At 51.4% G+C, this 19179-nt stretch overlaps 1 protein-coding gene across 1 annotated transcript in view; it reads left to right on the plus strand.

The window, feature by feature from the left end:
- The first annotated feature begins 3532 nt into the window (after positions 1-3532).
- CHST15 (carbohydrate sulfotransferase 15) overlaps positions 3533-19179 on the plus strand; it is a 72806-nt gene continuing 57159 nt past the window's right edge. Inside the window, 1 exon segment of the mRNA XM_032490706.1 lies at positions 3533-3651. The gene's annotated coding sequence lies outside the window, so the exon portion shown is untranslated.

Here is a 19179-nt window from a genome sequence, read left to right on the forward strand (position 1 = left end):
CTGAGTCCAGTTGTGTGTGGGGGGGTAACTTGGCTCTAGGCTGCAAGTTGAGTTTGGGTCTGCTTCATGTGTGTTTACTTTGGAGCCTTGCTGGAAGAGGCAGCAGCTTCTTGGGATATGTTCTTCTCATTATGGATCCAGAGCAAAAGAGAGCATGCCCAGCCCTGCAACACATGTCAAACTTCTGATTTGGTCACATTCTTTAAAATCTCATTGTCTAAAGCAAGTTGTATGGCTGAGTCCAAAGCCGAGGGATGGGGGCATATGTTCTGTACACTATGAAGCTGTGACAAGGATGTAGAAGTGTAATGCCCTCCATGGGGTCAATAATTCAGTCTACTGCTAGTAGGGGCTATTATAAGACCCAAATTGAGGCACAAAAGGGAAAAGTGTCTTGCCCAAAGTCACTCAGTAGTAGGTGTCAGAAGTAGGATTTGAACCCAGACAATTTACTTCCAGAATTCTGGAAGCCTAAGTGTGCATGTAGGGAGGGGGTATTGGTTTTCTTAAATTACCTGCATTCTCCCCACCCCATTAGTTGCCAGTGTCACATTGGCACCAGCCTCACTCACGGTTACACATCCATCTGTCCATCCATCCACACATTTGTGTATGTCTGGCATTTGGGTGTTCTCTCAGCTCTCCAGAATAACAGACTCAAGGGCAATTCTTGGGTAATTTTTTGAAACTCAAGTTGAGAGGAAAAAATCGCTCTCCAGTTAATCTGAGGCACGTGTATAAATACCTTTAGAAAGTCCCTGGTGGAATTCGTATCAAAGCGGCACCGTGATTTTACTTAAAAACAATTTGCTCCCTGTCAACTGTGATTTCTGACACCCGAATCTGAAAGTGATCTGGGTGGGCCTTGAGCCATCTCCACGATGGAGTGATGTGTTTATTTGGAGGGAGGAGAGGAAAGGTGGAGGTATGTGTGGCCGTGGAATAATGTTCCCCACACCCTTACAGGAGGGGATTTCCTTCTCGGTGTTTCCACAGAACCTTCCCTGTGTTTGTTTAAACCCATTGCACACTCTGGTCTGACAGCTGCCTGGCCCAGGGCCTTCCCTGCAGACGCATGCACAACCAACCCTCTTTAACAGCACCCTGCACTGTGTCCCCTGGTGCAATTACTTAAGTATATAAACCTCACTGAAAGGCAGGCTTTTCTTGGGAGCTAATAAATAAGCCCCAAAGCCACAACGTGTGTAAGACCTTGAAAAATGGCATCATCATCTATTGGGAATTGTGAACCCTGCAAAAAGCAGCTCATTGTATTTTCAGAAAAAGGTTTTTGTTTAAAAAAATAATAATGAACAAAAACCACCAAGTGGCGTCTATATGGAAAAAGCAATCTAGTCTGAGATTCTAAGGCTGGTCTTTTTGCTACATTAATCTTTCTTCGTGGATTTTATGTAGGAGGCCTTATTTGCAGGAAAACAAGATACAGTTTTGAAGAATTCTCCTCTCATCCCAGCTTCCCATCTGCAGTTATAATCCTCCGACTGTGACCTCTGCATTAGTTGCCATGGATGCTGAGTAAAAGGTTGGGACCTCAGGGTGGGGTATAGTTTCTGGGGGGTGAGATGAAGCCTCAAGCAATAAAACAATCACATTTTTCTACAAAGAGAGGAAAGGCACCCTCAGGCGGCACCCCTCAGTGGGGTGCCGGCATTTGACACTTAGGGTGCACTCTCAGCTCCACGTTTGGTTGCTTTGAGGACAGGATGCTGGACTGTGGCCATGGGGACATGGGCAGGCAAAAGATTATGTGACTGAAGACAAGGTTGCTTTTTTTTTTTTTCTTTCTGTCTCTTGGACCTGTTCCTGAGAGGCTGGGCTTGGTGCTCCAAGCGCCCCTTGAGTCCAGTCTTCCAGAATTCGAAGTGTCTTTTCGTTAATTGATGGTATCTTCAGACAAGAGGCCAGGAGTCGACTCCTGGTGCTGCTTCCCTGGAACACCCCAGGTGGTTTCCTGGAGCAGCCACCCCTGGGCCACTGTGGCTGGGCTCGGGGACCCGGTGAGCCTTCCCTCACTGTGGAAGCAAACAGGCTGGAGCGAAGAGCCAAGGAGAGCCTTCTTGAGATGCAAAAATACAACAGAGGGCGCAGAACCCACTAACGCCGTGGCCTTGAATATCCATGTATGGGCTGGCTCCAGACCGCCAAGTTCATTAAAAATGTCTCTGGCGGGGTGTCATAGGCAGACTTAAGGGATTTCGATTTGCTTTCTATTTGGAATCACAGCATCGCACAGACCGTGTTTACTTGAAAGGGGAGGGGGCGGGAACCAAACCCACCGCTCGGCACACACGCCTTGATCGCACATTCCAGACTCGAGCTGATGTGTGTCAGCGCGACATGGGGCGGGGGGAGGGCTCTCTTCGGATGTTTCATTCGCCATCCGCACGTCACTCCCAAACTTTTCCTCCCTGCGCTCGGGGAGTCAGGTTGACGCGCCCTGGATGCGGGGCTCCAGGCGCGGGGCTGGGCGCGCTCCCGCGGAGCCGGAGCCGCAGAGGCTCCCGGGCTGGACTCGGGCTTCTCAGGTACAAGTTGGGTGCCAGGCGCGGCGGTGGGGGCGGCGACGAGCGCCGGGTGGGAGTCTGGCTCAGGGCTCCGGCGCCCCTCCGTGTTCCGGCGAGGCAGCGCCGGGGGCGGCCGGGGCTGGGCGTAGGGAATCCGGGCCCGCGGAGGCTGCGCGCAGCCTCACTCCCCGCGGCGCTCCCGGCGCGGTGGCGGCGGCGGCGGCGGCCCAGGCAGACAATGAACTTGCGAGCGCGCGGAGCCGAGGCAGGTTTGGGCCCCGCGCCCCTCGGCCCAGTCTCCCCGAGGCAACCGCGGCCCCCAGCGGAGGGCGTCTCCTCATCGCCGATCCTGGTCGCTCTCGGGGCGCCCTGCGCGCGCCGGGGACCCCGCCGGAGGAGCTGGCCGGCGACGGCGCAAGGGCTCGTACGTCCCCTCCCTGGCTCGAGAGAATGCGGCCGGGGCTCGGGGACAGGGGACCCGGCGGTGGGGTGGTAGCGCTGCGAACAGCCGGAGGTCGGCGGGGAGCTCACTCCACGGGACACGCACGGGCGGGCTGTCCAGGAGAACGGTCCCGGGAAGCGGAATCGGGGCTCCCCCGTGCCGCCCCGCTCTAGAAGCTGCAGGCGGAGGACAGACGGACATTTCTCCGTATGAGCGCGCCTTGGGTGGGGGTGGGGGGAATTCCCCAGCCATGCGCTCCGCTCCCCGGCGCACTTCGGGGAAGTTTCCAGGCGCGGCCCGGGGCAGGTAGGTGGGCATCCGCCACTCTCCCCGACTCCGATTCAGAGCCGCCTCCCCGCCCCCGGATCCAGTCCCGCGGCCGCTCCGGGCGGGAAGCGGGAGGCGGAGGGCGGGGGGTCCCAGGCGCCGAAGCCTGTGGGACCGGGTTCCGGGAGGGGGGCCGCGGGGGCGGGCCTGGGAGGAGACCCGGGCGCTGCGAGGCCCGAAGCGGCCTGAACTTTTGCTCCCCGCCCCCTTCTCCTTCCTCCCCGCCCTCCGCCCCCTGCCCCCTCCCAGCGCCCGGCCGCAGCTCAGGAGGCGGCGTGACTCTGGAGTAGCCAGCGCTTCCCGGCGGCGGCGGCGGCGTCCCCGGCCGGCCTGGGCACGGCGAGCCGAGCGCTGCAGGTCTGAGCCGAGCGGCGCGGCAGGGCGGCTGGGCGGCTGGGGCGGCGGGGACCGAGGGGCGGCGAAGCTGTGAGGGGTCTGTGGTGGCAGCTGCCCCTGCGCGGAGGCGACGCTTGCGATCGATCTTGCTGGAGCCCGAGACTGTTGGGTTGTGTGTGCGGGTGGAGAGGACTCGGTGGCTGTGGGCGGTTGAGGGGCGGGTCGTGGCGCAGCTGGCCCCCTTGGAGACCCCTCGGATCACGGGATGGAGGCGCCCGGCAGAAGGGAATCTCGCCTTTGCGGGAATGAATGAAGAGCTGTGGAAGCGCCTTCCGACTCCTCCGGGCGAACGGATTGGCCGGCGTGCGCGCGTGTGTATGCGTGAGTGTTTAGGATTCGGAGCCGCCAGGGTCCTGGGCGCGGCTGCTGGACGGCCCAGCCGCGGTCCTGGTACCCACGTTGCCCGCCCGCCCTGCGTCCGGGGTCGGCCTGCGCGGCTGGAGCAGCGGGTGTAGACTGAAGTCTGGGGCTCGGATGCCGGCTGTTGGCGTCTGGACGTCCACGCTTCGAGTAGGAAGGTTCGACAAGGAGGCGGCACAGGCTGGGGCTGGGACTTGGTCCTCGTGCCCCCATTTTCCCGTTCCCCGAGGCCCTTCGCTGTGTTCATGCTGGGTAAGTTGATGGCACGGAGTTTGGGGGAATGAAGTTGTATCTCCAGGACGCCCCACGAAGAGATGTGGCGCGCCGTTCAGCGAGGCTGAGCAGAGGGCTTCGCAGGGCCCCAGCTGCTCTTCATCAGCTGCTTTTCCTGGGAGGGCAGCCACTCGCTAGTGGAGCAGACAGTCAGCCCGGGGGCATCTGCTTCCCTAAGGGACTCAGGTGGAAACTGAGGCCTGGAGATTTGCCCTAAGTTCCTCTAGGACCTCCCACACCATTCTCTAACCCAGCTTTCTTACTCCCCTCCCCCACCCCCACTCCAGCGGCAAAATCAGGAACTCTCCCTTCCAGAATGTGGCACTTATTAATTTTACCAACTGTACATTGAATCAGGATGTCTTGATCGGTACATAAGTACATGCAAATCATATATGAGTTAGTTTGAAACAGCAGGGGGAATAACACTGCCTTTTAATTAGATAGTTTTTATCAAATATATTGTGCTCTCCAGTACTCCTGAAAGATTGGCAGGAAAATGTTCTTCCTGCCTCCTGCTGGATGGGGAAACTGAGCCAGCAAGGTGAAGTGGCTTGTCTCCCTCCCAGTACGTAGGTGCGTAGGTGAGCCGCAAGTGGAGCTGCAGGGCTGTCTTCCCTCCAAGGTCCAGCTCCCCTGGAGAACCATCTCTAGGGCCCTCTAAAGGAAATCCAATGCTTTTGCTCTCCCCCCCCCCCCCCCGGTATTGCAAGGCTGCAGTGGGTGAAGGCAAGCAGAGTTAATTCATCCGGGATATTGTGTGTGGGGTGGAGTGACAGGTCTGTCCATAGTGCTTCCCACGTGTGCCTTGCTTTTCTTTGATGATCAGCTGGCCAGGGAGCCCAGCACGGTCACTGTGGCTGCTGAGGGCTGCTGTGTCTGTACCTTGCTCCTCCTCTGTGGCTGCTGCCCCTGGCCAGGAGAGGTGAGGCGTTTGGTTTTCCACTTGCCTGAAAGAGAGATGATTAATCCCTGCATCTGGAAGAGGTGATGTTTGCAGGAAAGTATGGGAGAGGTTGGTAAGTGGGCAGTGGACTCTGCTTTAATTGGTGTCTGGAGAAAGAGCAGAGGAGAAACTCCAGGTTAAGCAGCGGGGCCACGGGAGCCTGAACGTGCACTAGTGGGAGCTTTAGGTTAGTGCTGGGTTGTGATGAGATAGTCCAAGACCACCTAGAGCCTGGCTGGAGGTTATCTGGGCTAGCTAGCCTAGCTAGCACCAGGGAGCGGGCAGAGGAGGAGGACTCGAGGGGCTGCCCTGAGCAGGTGAGTGCATTCCCTGCCTAAGAGGGCAGCTTTGACTCAGCTCCAGTCAGTTGAGGGGAAAAACCAACTTGACAGGTCTTGTTAATTTTCAAGAGAATTCTCTAGCCTGGATATGTAAGTGTGTGCTTAAATTCTTGAAGTGGAATAGAGGGTTAGGGGTGAGTGCTCTGCCGAGAGGTCTGAAGCTTGACATCTGGCCCTGTGTTTGTACATTGGGAAGGGTGTCCCGCTGTCAGAGAGATGTGACACATGGTAGGCATGGGGATCACACCCCCCGAAGGCTGAGGGACTAAGAACTGATGGGTGCCCAACGTGCCTGTGGCCATGTGCCAGGCTCCTTCACGAGCTGGGTGTCATGCATCCATTCAAGAGCTGTTTGATGAATTCTTGTCATGTGGAAAGAGACACTCTGCATAAAACTTTGCATATAATTTCATTTATCAAATAGTACACGTAATACAGTGATGAGACAGAGTCCCAACCCTCAAAGGAGGGGAGCAGGCAAAAATGCCTGTACCTGATGGACAAATGAACAGTGAACTGCGCTAAGAGCTGGGAAGGACAATAAGGCAAGGAAAAGTGCCGGAGAGGAGAGGGCTGGGGCGCGGAGGAGGCTCCTTTTTCTGATGTGGAAATTGAGTCTCAGAGCAGTGGGTCCAAAGTCACACGCCTGTAAGTGGAAGGTCAGCCCAGGTCTCCTCTCTCCAGCTCCTGGGCAGCTCTCTCCTCCCGCCCTGCTCGGCTGGAGCCTCTTGGAAACTGCCAGATGAATGGACACTCGCTGTGGTGGGCAGCTTTACCTTCCTGTTCGCACGTCCAGACCCTGTCCCTGTCCCCAGGCCTCAGCAGGCCCAGGATACAGAGGTGCCATTTGGAACCCATTTGTATGAGAGAGGAGTTTCCTTAAATTCTAAAAGCAGAAACTATTTTTAAACGGAGCTGGCCTGGGAGTGTCATTCTGTGAGGACTCCCTTAGTGGGCATCTCTTTAGCAGCACGTGATTTAGAAGGGATGCTTTCAGCCACTGGTGAGAACAGTGCATCCGTCTGAGTGTTGAGGAGCTCAGATGATGCTGACTTCTATGGTGAACGTGTTGCCGCTCTGTGAATCCAAAGCTTGTCTTCTCGCTTAGCTGCCAAGGTACCAGGAGACTGTTTTGACTTGCACGGGGTGTTTCTTCATTGTTCTCAAGTGCCAGGGTCTGATTTCCTTCCTGAGACGCTCCTCCTTTAAAATGAAGCACTGGGACGAGATGATTTGCGTGTTAGACCCAGGTCTTCATGGCATGAAATGAAGCGTAAAGGTGGCAGTTTTCTAATGAGGGTATCAGTCTCGATATGTAGGAAGAAAAGTAAAGGTTTTGTGTTGCTTTGGGCCAATACAGACTTTTTTTTTTTGAATATGGGAGTTGGGATGGAGAACGTTTGGTCGAAACAGCTGTCATTTCCTGGGTTCCTACCGGTTCCTAGCTGGCCCTGTGCCAGGCAGGTCAGACAGGTGTCCCCCTTTGTCTCAGTCGGAGAATGGGGAGGCCGTTTGAGATCGTGGGAACTAAGCTTTTAGCCATCGGGATGTGCAGGAGGAAGGATCCCAGAATGGCAGTGGAGGAAGGAGGGCAGTGGGGTCGGGGGTGGCGAATGTCGTGGCTCTAGAAGGGGAAGGCGGGCGTGAATCGGCAAGCAGTAAACTGGGGGGGTGTGGGGGGTGGCGGAGGGAAGCAGGTTCTCGGTCTCTGCTGATTTCGAAAGGGCTGTGGAGGAAATGCAAGCATCCTCTTTCATCATCCGCAGCTACATGCAGCATTTATACATTCCTTCAGGTGCAGGCCCAGGGCCAGGTGCGTGGGGGCCCAGGGCAGCACTCAGATTAGCGGGCGAGGCAGAACTTGCACGGGTCAGAGTTACACAATGCTGCCGAGAGAGCGGCAGGAACCTGGCTCAGCGACTCTTGAGATTGGAGGGGTCTGGGGAGCCTTCACCCCTGGCCTGAGAGCTGGTGTCCTTTACATGATTTAATGCCTGGCAGGTGCTGGGGGTGGTGCCTGACATACATTAAGTGCTTCGTAGACACTGGCTTTTGTGTTATTCTTTAGTGCTCATAACCAGGGATGGGGGAAGTCTCTGATCTCCCTGAAATTGCATGTACAGTTTTTTTATGTAGATATGTATATTTCTTGGGGAGGGGCATGGCTTCTAGTATATTCTACCTCCAAGGGCTTCTCTGACACCCCATGAGGCCAGGCTCCCCAGGACACCTTGGATTTTAGTCAGGCTGGTTGCTTCACCTCTCTGGGCTGTTTCTTCATCTGTGCAAAGAGGGAGCTGGATAAACAGCCGCCACCTGAGATGCTTCCAGCTAACGTTGCGGACAGGCTGTGGATCAGTTTGGCTCTGCTCCTCCTTGACGCGACTAAGCCGAGGGCAGACCAGGCAGCTTTTGCCCAGGAAATGTGCTGGGGTCCCTGCTTTTGAACGTTACATCGTGAGCCCCACTCTAAGCTTAATAGGGTCCTGAGCAGGTGTGCGGGCCCTTCTTGCTGGAGCAGCTTCTCCCTGACCCCTCTGCTGCGTTTCTAGAGTTCGATCTGGTCCAGGCCTTCTGGGTCTCTGAGGAAAGGGAGGCTGGCAGATCCTCAAAAGCAGAGAGTGTCATTATAATGGAAACTTGGATGCTTTCCAGAATTGTCTTTGTGGTAAAAATATTGAAACAGGCAGTCGAGTCACCCAGGTGCCTGGAAAATACCCCAACATGGGCAAATAATTAGATTACAGGGCAAGGGTAATTATTTTTTTCCTACACTATTCAGGAATCTGGTGGTTTCATGGCTTCTCTTGAAGCAGAATACGTACCTGCTGGCCGCTTTGCCCCCTGTGATCAGAAAGATAGTGGTGTGCCCTCTGAGAGGGAGAAAAGGCCACGAGAGGTGGCGATTTCATCCCTCCCGGGGCAGCCCTGGATCTCAGGAGAAGTTCTGTTCTCTGCTGTACCCTTGTAGGGAGCTGCCCCGAGGGCCTGGGCGTGTGGCACATTTGCTATGAGGTTGGAAGGTGCATTGCAGAGTCTGAGAGTTCTGTGAAGGTGTACTGTTGTCTCCATCCCTCATTGAAAGGGGTCTGGGCAGCTCTGTCTGCCCTTGGTGACATGTGTTAAGGGACTCAGGCTGAATGACGTAAGTTCAGCCAGCACCTTCATCTCCCAGTCAACCAAATGTTTGGTGCTCACTGCGTGGGTGTTTTTGTAGCCTGGATGTTGAATCCCGTAGACCCTTGGAAGGGCAGCATAGGTGGTGGAGTGAGCCTGGGCACCACGCTGACCTGGCTTCAAGCCCCTCCTGTGTTTCTCTGCTCCATTATCATGACCAAGTGGTTTAATCTCCTTATGCCTCAGTTTCCTCATCTGTAAAATGGGGTTAATAATCTCTACCTTACAGTGCAGTTTGAGTACCAATATTACAATTTAGGGTTCAAGGGAGCTGCCCAAATGGAACCCCTCTTTCCTGGGCAAGTTCTGAATAAAATAAAATAAGATAAAAATGTTTGTTCCCGACTGAAGTGGACATTGGAGAATGTGATTGAACCTGTAGGCAAGTGGGCATCGCAATCCGAAGGTGAGAACTGTGACCTCCCCTGAGTCACAGGCAGAATGGAAAAGTGGCAGCCTCTCCCCGGGGCAGCCCCATTCCTCCCCGGGGCAGCCAGCAGGGGGCAGTGCCTACTCTGTGTGGGAAAAGGCAAGGCCAGACTACCAATGTTCAGATACTCCTTACACACTCCTGGGTTGGCATGGACACCACCAGCTGTAGACACAGGTGCTGTTACACAGGTGGAACTCTCTCCACGAAGAAGGAAACAGTAGGAGTGAGCAAGAAAAGCCCCCACCATGCCTCCACCCCCAACCCCCCTCACCCCACCTCCCCCCCCAACAGCAAATAATAAGTGCTCAGGGCCTGGCCCGTCATGGGGGTGGGGAGGGGCTGACACCTGGCACCTCTTAAGTTTACAGTTGATAAGGACGTTAGATGTGCAGTTGATAAGGACCAGGGACACTGAGGTTAGGAAGTGAGCCTGTCAACTATGCATTGTTATTTCTAGAGCATGGCAGTGATTAGCCAAACTGAGATAATGATTAGCCTTTGACCTCAAGGCTGCATTCTAACTGTAAGGCAAGTGTAATTTACAAGGAGGGGCGGAGCTACTGCCTGACCAGTAACCTGATAGGCTGAGTGGAGAGCCTTTCCCGCCTCTTCTTGTTTCCCCCTTATGTCCTGAGCCTTCATCAACCCCCTGCTCCCCCCTCTTCACCACCTTCAGCAAGCTTTGCCAGTCATTCTTACCATTCTCCACATCCTTCCATCCGAGTGTTACTGTCCTCCTCTGAGCATCCTCGGTTCTACTCTACTGAACTCAACCTTGGCCCCACCCCACTTTATAGCAGGTTCTGGTCATCCTGCATGTAGCCCACTGGTCCAGCCTGGAGGGCCTCTCAAGGGTGAGGAGGCTATCTGGGGGCCGACTCAGTCGTAAGAGACTTTGATCTTGTTGAACTAATGCATCAAAAGCCACTATGTCCTGGAGAGAGGGCTGTGATGGATTTCACGTGGGCCTCTCTGTGTGCACCCAGAAGACAGAAAAGTATCTTTAGTTTGGTAGCATGGTACAGGAGAGTAAACGTTTGTCACTAAATTTCTGAGGGAGTCAAGAGCTTAATGGAATAACCTTAGCTTTTTGGACAGATTTTGGGGCTATTAAAAGGTAGTAACCACAGTTTTTTGTGTCTTGAGAGTCTTAAGGATAAACTTTATGGAAATTTGGTTGGTATTTCAGGAGTATAAGTAGGAGCCATTTACTCAGGCAAGAAATGTGGGGGCCGTTAGTGTTTCTTATAGCTGATATAAATAGCTTGTCTTTAAGTTCCATGCTCCTTTGTTTGGAATGTAAATATTTGCATTAAAAATAAAAAGTGTGTCCTGGTGTGTATTTATGAGAACCGTAATTTCCAAACCAAAAATCAGACTATTGGTCTACAGAGGATTATTGCCTCTGATTTGTGAACCTGTTTATATAAAGAGTCTTCCAAATGTACACACACAGAACCGTATTTGCTTTGTGCACATAAGGGATCTCCAGGATTACAAGAAAGCGGGGTTGCCTCAGGGCATTGATCCAAGTAATTGTGTTTCCCGACAGACACTTGTGATCACACCATCTGTTACGTTGCAGCCATGCCGGGCAGGGTGAAATTTTGGCCCAGGTCCTGTGGGGACCGACTGGCTCTGCATCCTCAGTTTCCTGGATGTCCAGGTGGGGTTGACCGCAGCTGGCTCGTCTCTGGGTCAGGTAACCAGACACCTGATTTCAGAATTGCTGTTGCTTCAGGAAGATGTCGAGAAGGATGAGGGATCGGCGTTCTTTCTGTGCTGTCATTTCCGGTCCAGGGTTAAGTCTGAGGGCCTCTGTCCCATGTCATCCTCCATCACATTCTTGGGGACAGTTGAGCTTTTAAATTTTCCATGAAGAACAGCACAGACTTGTCAGACACTTGCCGGAGGCAGGATATCACCACTTATCTGGTCTCCACCCTCTTCTTTGGAGTGAGAGATTGGGGGCTGCAGTGGGGCTGGGCCAGGGCCTCTGCTCCTGGCATTGTGTGTAGGTGTGTGTGTGGGGGCGTGTGGGTGTAGGTGTGTGGGTGTTGGGGGGGGTTTATTCTTGAAACTCTCTGTGGCAGCCCTCAATGGAAAGCCTTTCTCCAGAATCTCGACAAAAAAGAGTAGGGGTCAGTTGGTCTGTTGGAGAGGGCCTACTTGGTGGATAAGCCAGCCCCGAATCCAGGCTCGTCCTCCACCTGTGAACCTCCCTATCATCACAGGGCAAAGGACAAATGAGAGGACACCCAGGAGGGTCTTGGCAGGGCCCAGGCCCCCCAGTTCTGAACTCTGGTTAGCTGGTACCAGAACCTGCTTTGTCCGGCATCACAGCCAGCCCTGGGCCCTTCTCTCGGGTCGGGCCGACTCCTCCTGTCCCACTTAGCACTGTTGCCCTAGGACCGGGCACTCAGTTGAGGTAGCAGGAATCCTCTGTCTTGCAAAGGGCATGGTGTCCTGGCTGTAGGAGTTTCTAGCATCTCTCTGTTAGCGGTCCCAGGATGCTGAACCCCACCCACAGAGTGGAGAGCCAAGTGGTAGCTCCCTCGCTGCCCCATGCACCAGCCATCGTTAAACATTAAACTTCCCTTAGTTGCCTCTCACTTTGACCCATTGGTGAATATTTCTTATCTGAAGAAACGTCGTCCATGCTTAGATATGGTGAGTCCTTAGGGCGGACCATCTTCCTGTGAGCCTGGTGTTCTTGAACTGTGGGAAACTCCCGATTGCCTTTTCCGTACTTGTCTCTAGCCTGACCCACAGCAATGTGCCCTTCCCTTATTCTGTCACAGTTCGAGATAAACGTAACAGTTCCAGGAAGGCCCCCTCCAACCCCACCCAGGAGCACTATTTTGAAAGTCAGAGGAAATAGCTGCTTTTAGGACACGTTGAACTTGCCTAAGAAAGTTATCAGTAGGACTCCAAGAGAGGATAGAAGGATGCTCCAATTAATGAGTGGGAACAGCCTGACTTCTGTGTCGTCCTAACTTTGAAAAGCTATTTATACTCACTCTAGAACAGTTTCTGGGAGAAATTAGATGTGGAGAGATGTACAAAAGAGGAAAGCGAGCTTTGCAAATGTGACCCTCCTCATCAGAAATATCTTCCAGGCTAAAAAAAAAAAAAAAAATCATTTGTGCCCATGACAGTTGAAAATCCACGGATCTTTTGCATCGTACACAGTTGAGCTCAGAGAATAACAATGATGTATTAAAAAGTAGATGAAAGCTCGGTTGCCATTTAGCTGGCTGATAAATTTACTTTTGGCTGTTAAAACTGAAACAAATCAATAGAAAAATGCAGGCCTGCCCAGTTCTGAGTCAGCAGTTTTGTTTTGTTTTAGTTTGGTTTATGGAAAAAGGAGATTTGCCTGTTGCAAATCAACTTTGTACCTTTGGACCAGTTATGAAGCTGCAGGACCATTTAGGGAGGGGTGTGTGTGTGTGTGTGTGTGCACGTGTGTGCTTGTATGTATATATGTATATTTATGTGTATAGATATTTATTTTACAAAGTTCTCTCCTGATTTATTTTTAAAAATCATGCAACACTTTTTTGCCCATTCAACCTATTCTTTTCATAAAACAGCTTTATCGAGATGTAATTCACATAGCATACAATTCCCCTTTTGAATGTATACAGTTCAGTAGTTTTTAGTATGTTCACAGGTATGTGCAACCAGAACTACATTTTATTTGGAACATGTCATCGTATCAGAAAGAAACTGTGGAGCTATTACTTATCAGCTCCTAGCTCCCCATTCACCCCCACCCTCCAGCCCTAAGCAACCAAGAATCTATTTTTTGTTTTTATTGATTTCTCTATTCTGGACTTCATAGGAATGAAATCATATAATATGTGGTTTTCTCCGCCTGCTTTATTTCACTTACTATAATGTTTTCATGGTTCATCCATGTGGTAGTGTGTGTCAGTACTTCATTCCTTTTTATGGCCAAGTAATACTCCGCTGTATGAGTAGACCACGTTTTACTTGTCCATTCGTCTGTTGGGTTGTCTCCACCTTTTGGCTCTTATGAATAATGATGCTGCTATAAACATTCATTTACAAGTTTTTGTGTGGACACGTTTCCATTTCTGGAATTAAATCTGATGAGATATTTTTACTTGCTTTTAATAATAAGATTCATTTGCTTTTTTTATGTGCTCTTTCCCTGACCCTAGAGAAGACTTGATTCTCAGATAAGGTTCTGATCCCCCCGAGTTGCCTAAATTTTAGAGCTTGGAAAGGCCTTCAGGGACACATCATCCAGCCCCATTTTGTAGATGGGGAAACTGAGGCCCAGAGAGGCCACATGAAGTCAGGATTGAGTCCAGGTTTTTGGAGTCAGTCCAGTTACCCTGAATGTTCTCCCTAAGCGCTTAGTAAAACCGCAGGTCACCGTCTTGATTGGCTGAGGATAATAAATAAAGGCTGGTGGGGAGGACAGAGGGTGACCACCTTGCTCAGGCCCACCGTTCCAGCCCCCTTTGACCTGCAGGGGCCCCGGGACGGCTCATCCTCCACCAGCTGCCAAGCAGGCACTGCAGCTTGCGGCGCCGCGCCTTCCTCGTTCTTTCCCTGCAGCAACGGCAGGCCAGCGCTTATCCGGGGAGTAATTAAATTAGGAACCAATTCAGAGAATGAAATTTTATCTGATCTGGCCAAGCCCAGAAACACGGGGCTGCGATTGTGACTCCAGGGGCCTTTATGAAGTTGTTTTTTACCGAGTTAAGCTGGGCCACAGCAAGGCAGGAAACGTGCGGGGCCGGCGGGCAGCTCCCCTGGCCGGCGTGTTGCAGGGGCTGGGGGTGCATCCCAGGGTGTTGAGCTGTGCCCCCAGACTAGCTTTTGTTTTGTGACCGGAATATTCTCGGTGAGGATCCTCACGGATACGTTTTGTGCTGTGATCATTGACAGCGCCATGCACCGCTACAACTGAAACCAGAAGTAAACTTGGCAGGAAACTCTTTGGCTGTAAGTCCAGGGTGCTGCATTGGAACCCCCTCAGGGCTTTTTGAAAGAAATGCACATACTCCAGTCCTACGTGAGTTATTCGGGGGTGGGCCCCGGGCATCTGTGTGCGTGTGCACGTGTGCTTGTGTGGGCACGTGTGTTAAGCTCTTTATGTAAGACGAGAGGTAGCAGTCATTATGATTGTTCTTTGGAGGAGAATTTCCAGTTCTGTGGCAAAGATGGGAGACATAATCTGCACAGAGATCTCAGGAATGAGCCTCTTTTGCCCTCAGTCTGTCCCCAGCTGTGATTCTCTTTGGGTTTCTTGATCAGATTCCCTGGATGCCACTAACATACATGTTCCATCACTGCGGTGTCTGTGGGATTTAGCTCTGGTTTCCTTCTCTGTGTGAACGGCCCCAGCCCTTATCCCCATAGCGGCCCATCCAGAGGCCCAGGGATCTCCTTCGGCCCTTAGCTGGTCAGTGCAAGAGACCTTCTTTCTGTCTCTGCCACTAGAAGGCTATATTTGTCCCTTTAGGACGGGAGGTGTGTCTTATTCCAGGTTACATCCCCAGAGTCCAGCCCATGGGGAAGAATGAGTGGATGGATGGAGAACTGGATGAAAGGAGGAAAGGCAGGAATACATTGGTTAATTGAAAACCTCATCCTGTTGTATGGAAACAGCAAGAGTCTTACTGGTCGTCTGGTTTGTTTTCCTATCCTGTTCACCCCCCTTTAAAGCTGGAGAAACCGAGACCTGCGGGGGTAAAGTGACTTGCCCCTGATCCTTCAGCTTTGGGAGCCTGACCCTTCCTCTTCAATTCTTATGACTCAAGCTCTGCATCTCCCTTAAGAGTCACCCCCTGGTGACTGAGGACCTACTGTGTGCCTGACTCTGTCCTAGGAGCTGGGAATCCAGCAGTAACTAGACTGGGTCCCTGCACTCACAGAGTGTGTCTTCTCGCGGACAAGTTCGCAAGTTTCGGAGAACAGACAGGAATAAATGCTGTGTGATGGGGAGTGACTGTCCTGGTGATGGGGGACATCTTTGCACAAAGGCAGCATCGAAGCTGACCCTTGAATGACAAGACGGCACCACTGTCTGAAGCTTGGGAAAAGCATCCCAGGCAGAGGGAACAGCCAGGGCCAAGATCCCAAGAGGGATCAGTTGATGGCATGGGGTCAGGTAGGCTTGGGAGAGCCGGTCAGAGGACTTGGTTCATAGCATGCTCGGGTTCACGTCCATTCTTTTCTGTTCTACACCCTCCAGATTATCATTACAGCTTCACTTTCTCACTGTCTCATCTCTGGGTGAAGAACACTTGTTCCAGGCTGGCTGGCCCACGGCTGCTGCAGTTTCAAAAAGCAGGGCTAGTGAGAAGCCAAGAAAATCCCCATCCTCTTCGTCCTCTCACTCAAGGTTTGGCTGGTGCGCAGAAGTTATTTTTATGTAAGCACATGCTTCAGAGGGGAAGTCTTGGGGTGGGAGCTGAAACCACACTCATAACAACAAGACTGAAATAGTCTATGAAGTCCTAAAGGTGAGCATGTGGCTGTTCACTTGAATTTGGTGACAACTCCAAGCAGCCAGGTTTGGGGAGAGAGGACCCTTTGGAGGGGGACTGGGGCATCACAGACTCCCATGCTGGCGTGGCCCCTGAGTTGCTTCCCTCTGCTGGCCTTGGCCAGGTCCCATCCCTCCCTCAGGGCTTGACTTCCTCTTGTGCCCTCTCACATGGTGGGGGGGGGTCCTTCCTCCATCCCATTGTTACCTCCAGATATTTCTCTCTCATTGTCTGTGAGAACCTCAGCTCCTTAAGGGCCCTGCTGTTCGTTGTCTCTTTCTTGGCAGTCACCTCCCTACCTCTTAGGTAGTGGACCCCAGGTCCCGCCATCACCCAGGTACCATGGTCTCCATGGATACACCCTATTTGGTGCTCTGGCCTTCTAGATCCTCCACCTGCTCTCCCCTTCAGGATACTCTGGACCTTGTCTGCACTGGGACCCTCCATACAACAGGTAGTCAGTCCTCGTTAATGACTGCCTTTCCTCTGTGGGAACCATGTCCAAGGACCAGCTGGTTGACCTGATGCATAGTAGGGCCTCCACAGATTACTCCTATCATTCATTTTCATAAACTTTAAAGCTCTCTCTGTTGCTCCTCCCTGGACATCCTTAAACGTTGTAAAGTTCTAGTAAACGTTTATCAGTAGTTGTAGCAATGTGCTTCTCCATTTTTGTTGTCTATGATGAATTTTTCAACTAGGAACAAAATATATGGATAAATTTCCCTATGTTTTAAGAAATGGGGAAATAAGAGAAACAGTTTCTTTTTCAGAATAACTTGATTTAGAATCACTCCAGATGTTCATCTAGCATCTCTTCCCAAAGTTCCAGGCCATACTGCCTGGAAACTGTGACTGCTCTGACATTTTGAAAACTTGCTAAGAGTCCCCTTAGTCTTGTGGCGCTCCTAGATTCTACCTCATCATTTTATTTTAGCTTTTCAGTTTGGAATAATTTTACACTCACAGAAGTTGCAAAAATGGTAGCGTTCCTGTGTACTCTTCAAGCGGCTTCCCACAATGATAACATCTTACATAACCACAGAACATTATCAAAGCCAGGAAAGTGACACCGTGATGGTGCCATACATCACTAAGCCTTATTCGGCTGCCATCTGACTGTATTAAACATAGGAATCCGCAGCACTTTGGACACATTTTAGAATTTCATGAACTTCAGTGTTGTCATTTATCTTTTAAACTGTTTCTGGATCCCTGCCAATTGGCCATCGATTAAAATTAGTTTTTATCAGATCAACAACTACTAGAAGACCCACAGTTTATGCAATTCATGTCTCCATGTGTCCATCTGGTGCTTTGCGGTGCCTCTTCCTGGGTGTGTGCACCCAGATAGCCTTCTTCCTCAGATCTGGGAGATTCTCAGAGATGAGGACCCATGGAGAACAGTCTGGTGAAATAGAACTTCGGACAGGGAATGGAGAACCTTGCCTTCTGGTAGTAGTAACCCACATTTGAGTACTTAGTATGTACTTGACTTTACATTATTTCATTTACTCTCGGCAACCTTTGAGATAGATGCGATTAACACCCCCACTTTATAGAAGTGAAAACTGAGGCTAGAGAGGGTCACCCTGCCCAAATTTTGGTAGCTTATGAATAATAAAATTGGCACTTGAACCCAGGCAGTCTGACTTCAGAGGTTGCTGGCTCTTACCTTGTAGGACTCCTCTCATTTTTTTAGGCCTTTATACCTCTGGTCCTAGTTCTCACTGACTGCTCTGTGTCCTGGGGCTCCTTACTTGACTTCTCTGAGCCTCTGCAATGGGAGGGGCTTGGCTGAGGAGATGTCATGTCCCTTCCATCTCTGAGTGCAGTTGGTTTTACTGGTGAAAATAGTTGTATCAGTAGAGCAAGAAACACTACGAAGATCTGAGTAAAATTTCTGCCTTGTCCCTTGTAGGTGCTTTTAAGGTTGGGAAAATTTCAGCTGCCTAACTTGGCTTGATAGGAGCCTCAATTCCAACTGAATTATGCTCTGGTGTGTTTTAATTAAACCGTCTACAAACTGATTTCTTAAAGATGCAAAATCCCCACGCAGTGTGCTGTGTCTGAACCCCCTACATTCAGCTCTGGGTCAGAGTGATGCTTGTAATAACCAGGAGGCGTCATGTGAAGCTGCTCACTGTCAGCTTTATGGGCACGTTAATTGTGAGATGCCACCGGAACGAGATTCGAGGGCGTTATCAGCAGATATGTAATTGATTTTGCCTTCTCCACAAAGGAAGGTTAAAATTAAGTTTGTTTATAAATGGTGCTTAAACCACGCTGTCCTGGGGACGAGTTGTAAAAACTAACAGAGCAGGGCACTTGTGGAAGGGCTTAATTTTCTTTTCAGCTTGTGGAATGAGTTCACCCCTCAACACAGGTAAAGGTTTTCCCATTTAAAGGGGCCGGAAGAGTGTAATCTTCAGGTCATAAATTTCACAGAAGGGGCTTCCAGTTGAGTGCCTGAGAGATGGCTGGACTCTGGGATGACTGTGTAATCACATTAGCTTGATAAATTAAAGGTCCCCATATTTTTTAAATCGTCAGGCAGAGCTGCATTAGTGAAGATATCATTACAGATTAGAGTTATGAAAAACGGGCTGGTGGAAACTGCTTTTGCTAACTTCACTCCTGGTATATAATGGAAGATTCTAATTCTGAAATGATCCTGGAAAGGTCCCTACTTAAACCAATGATGGGCTTAAACCCAGGGCATAATGGCGTTTTCTAAGCATTCATTTGTACTTTAGCTGTTACCTCTACCAGGAGCAAGAGAAGCTCTCTGGATGGGATTTCTCTCTTAATCCTGATTGTAAAAATCTTTGGGTATCTCCAGAATTGGCTCTATAATTTGCAGGCCCCAGTGCAACATGAAAATCCAAACCCCTTATTAAAAAAAATAATTGAGAACTTCAAAATGGGGATTGCAGAACATTAAGCCGAGTGCAGGGCCCGTCTGAGCACTGGGCCGTGTGTGCCGGCAGGGGTTACGGCCTATGGGGCTGGCCCTGGGCATCTCAGTTCCCAGAGGAGCAGCCCCATCCCTCTTGGCTTTCGTCTCCGGTGTCCACTGCTTGGGCCCCGCCCTCCTAGCTGAGTGGGAGGTCCCAGGAGAGAGTCCAGAATTTCAGGGTCACTGTAAGTCACCCTGGTCATTTACCAGCCGTGGAGAGAGCCAGTGCTCAAAGCTGGGTGGGAGGGGGCGGACACATACTCTGGCAACCTGGAGCATCCCTCCCCCGGAGCAAGTGGCCACAGGGCCCAGAGGGCTGGTTCTTCTTTGTGTAAAGTCTTTGTTCTCTCCAGCACGTTGAGCTGAGACTCGCACAGGCTCAGTGGGTGCCCTTTCCCTCTTAGAAACCAGTGGAAAAGCGGGAAGCAGCATCCTGGGCTGGCTGCCAAAGGGAGGGGAGGTTCCCGCAG

Source organism: Camelus ferus, chromosome 11 (genome assembly GCF_009834535.1).
Source record: "Camelus ferus isolate YT-003-E chromosome 11, BCGSAC_Cfer_1.0, whole genome shotgun sequence".
Classification (NCBI taxonomy): domain Eukaryota; kingdom Metazoa; phylum Chordata; class Mammalia; order Artiodactyla; family Camelidae; genus Camelus; species Camelus ferus.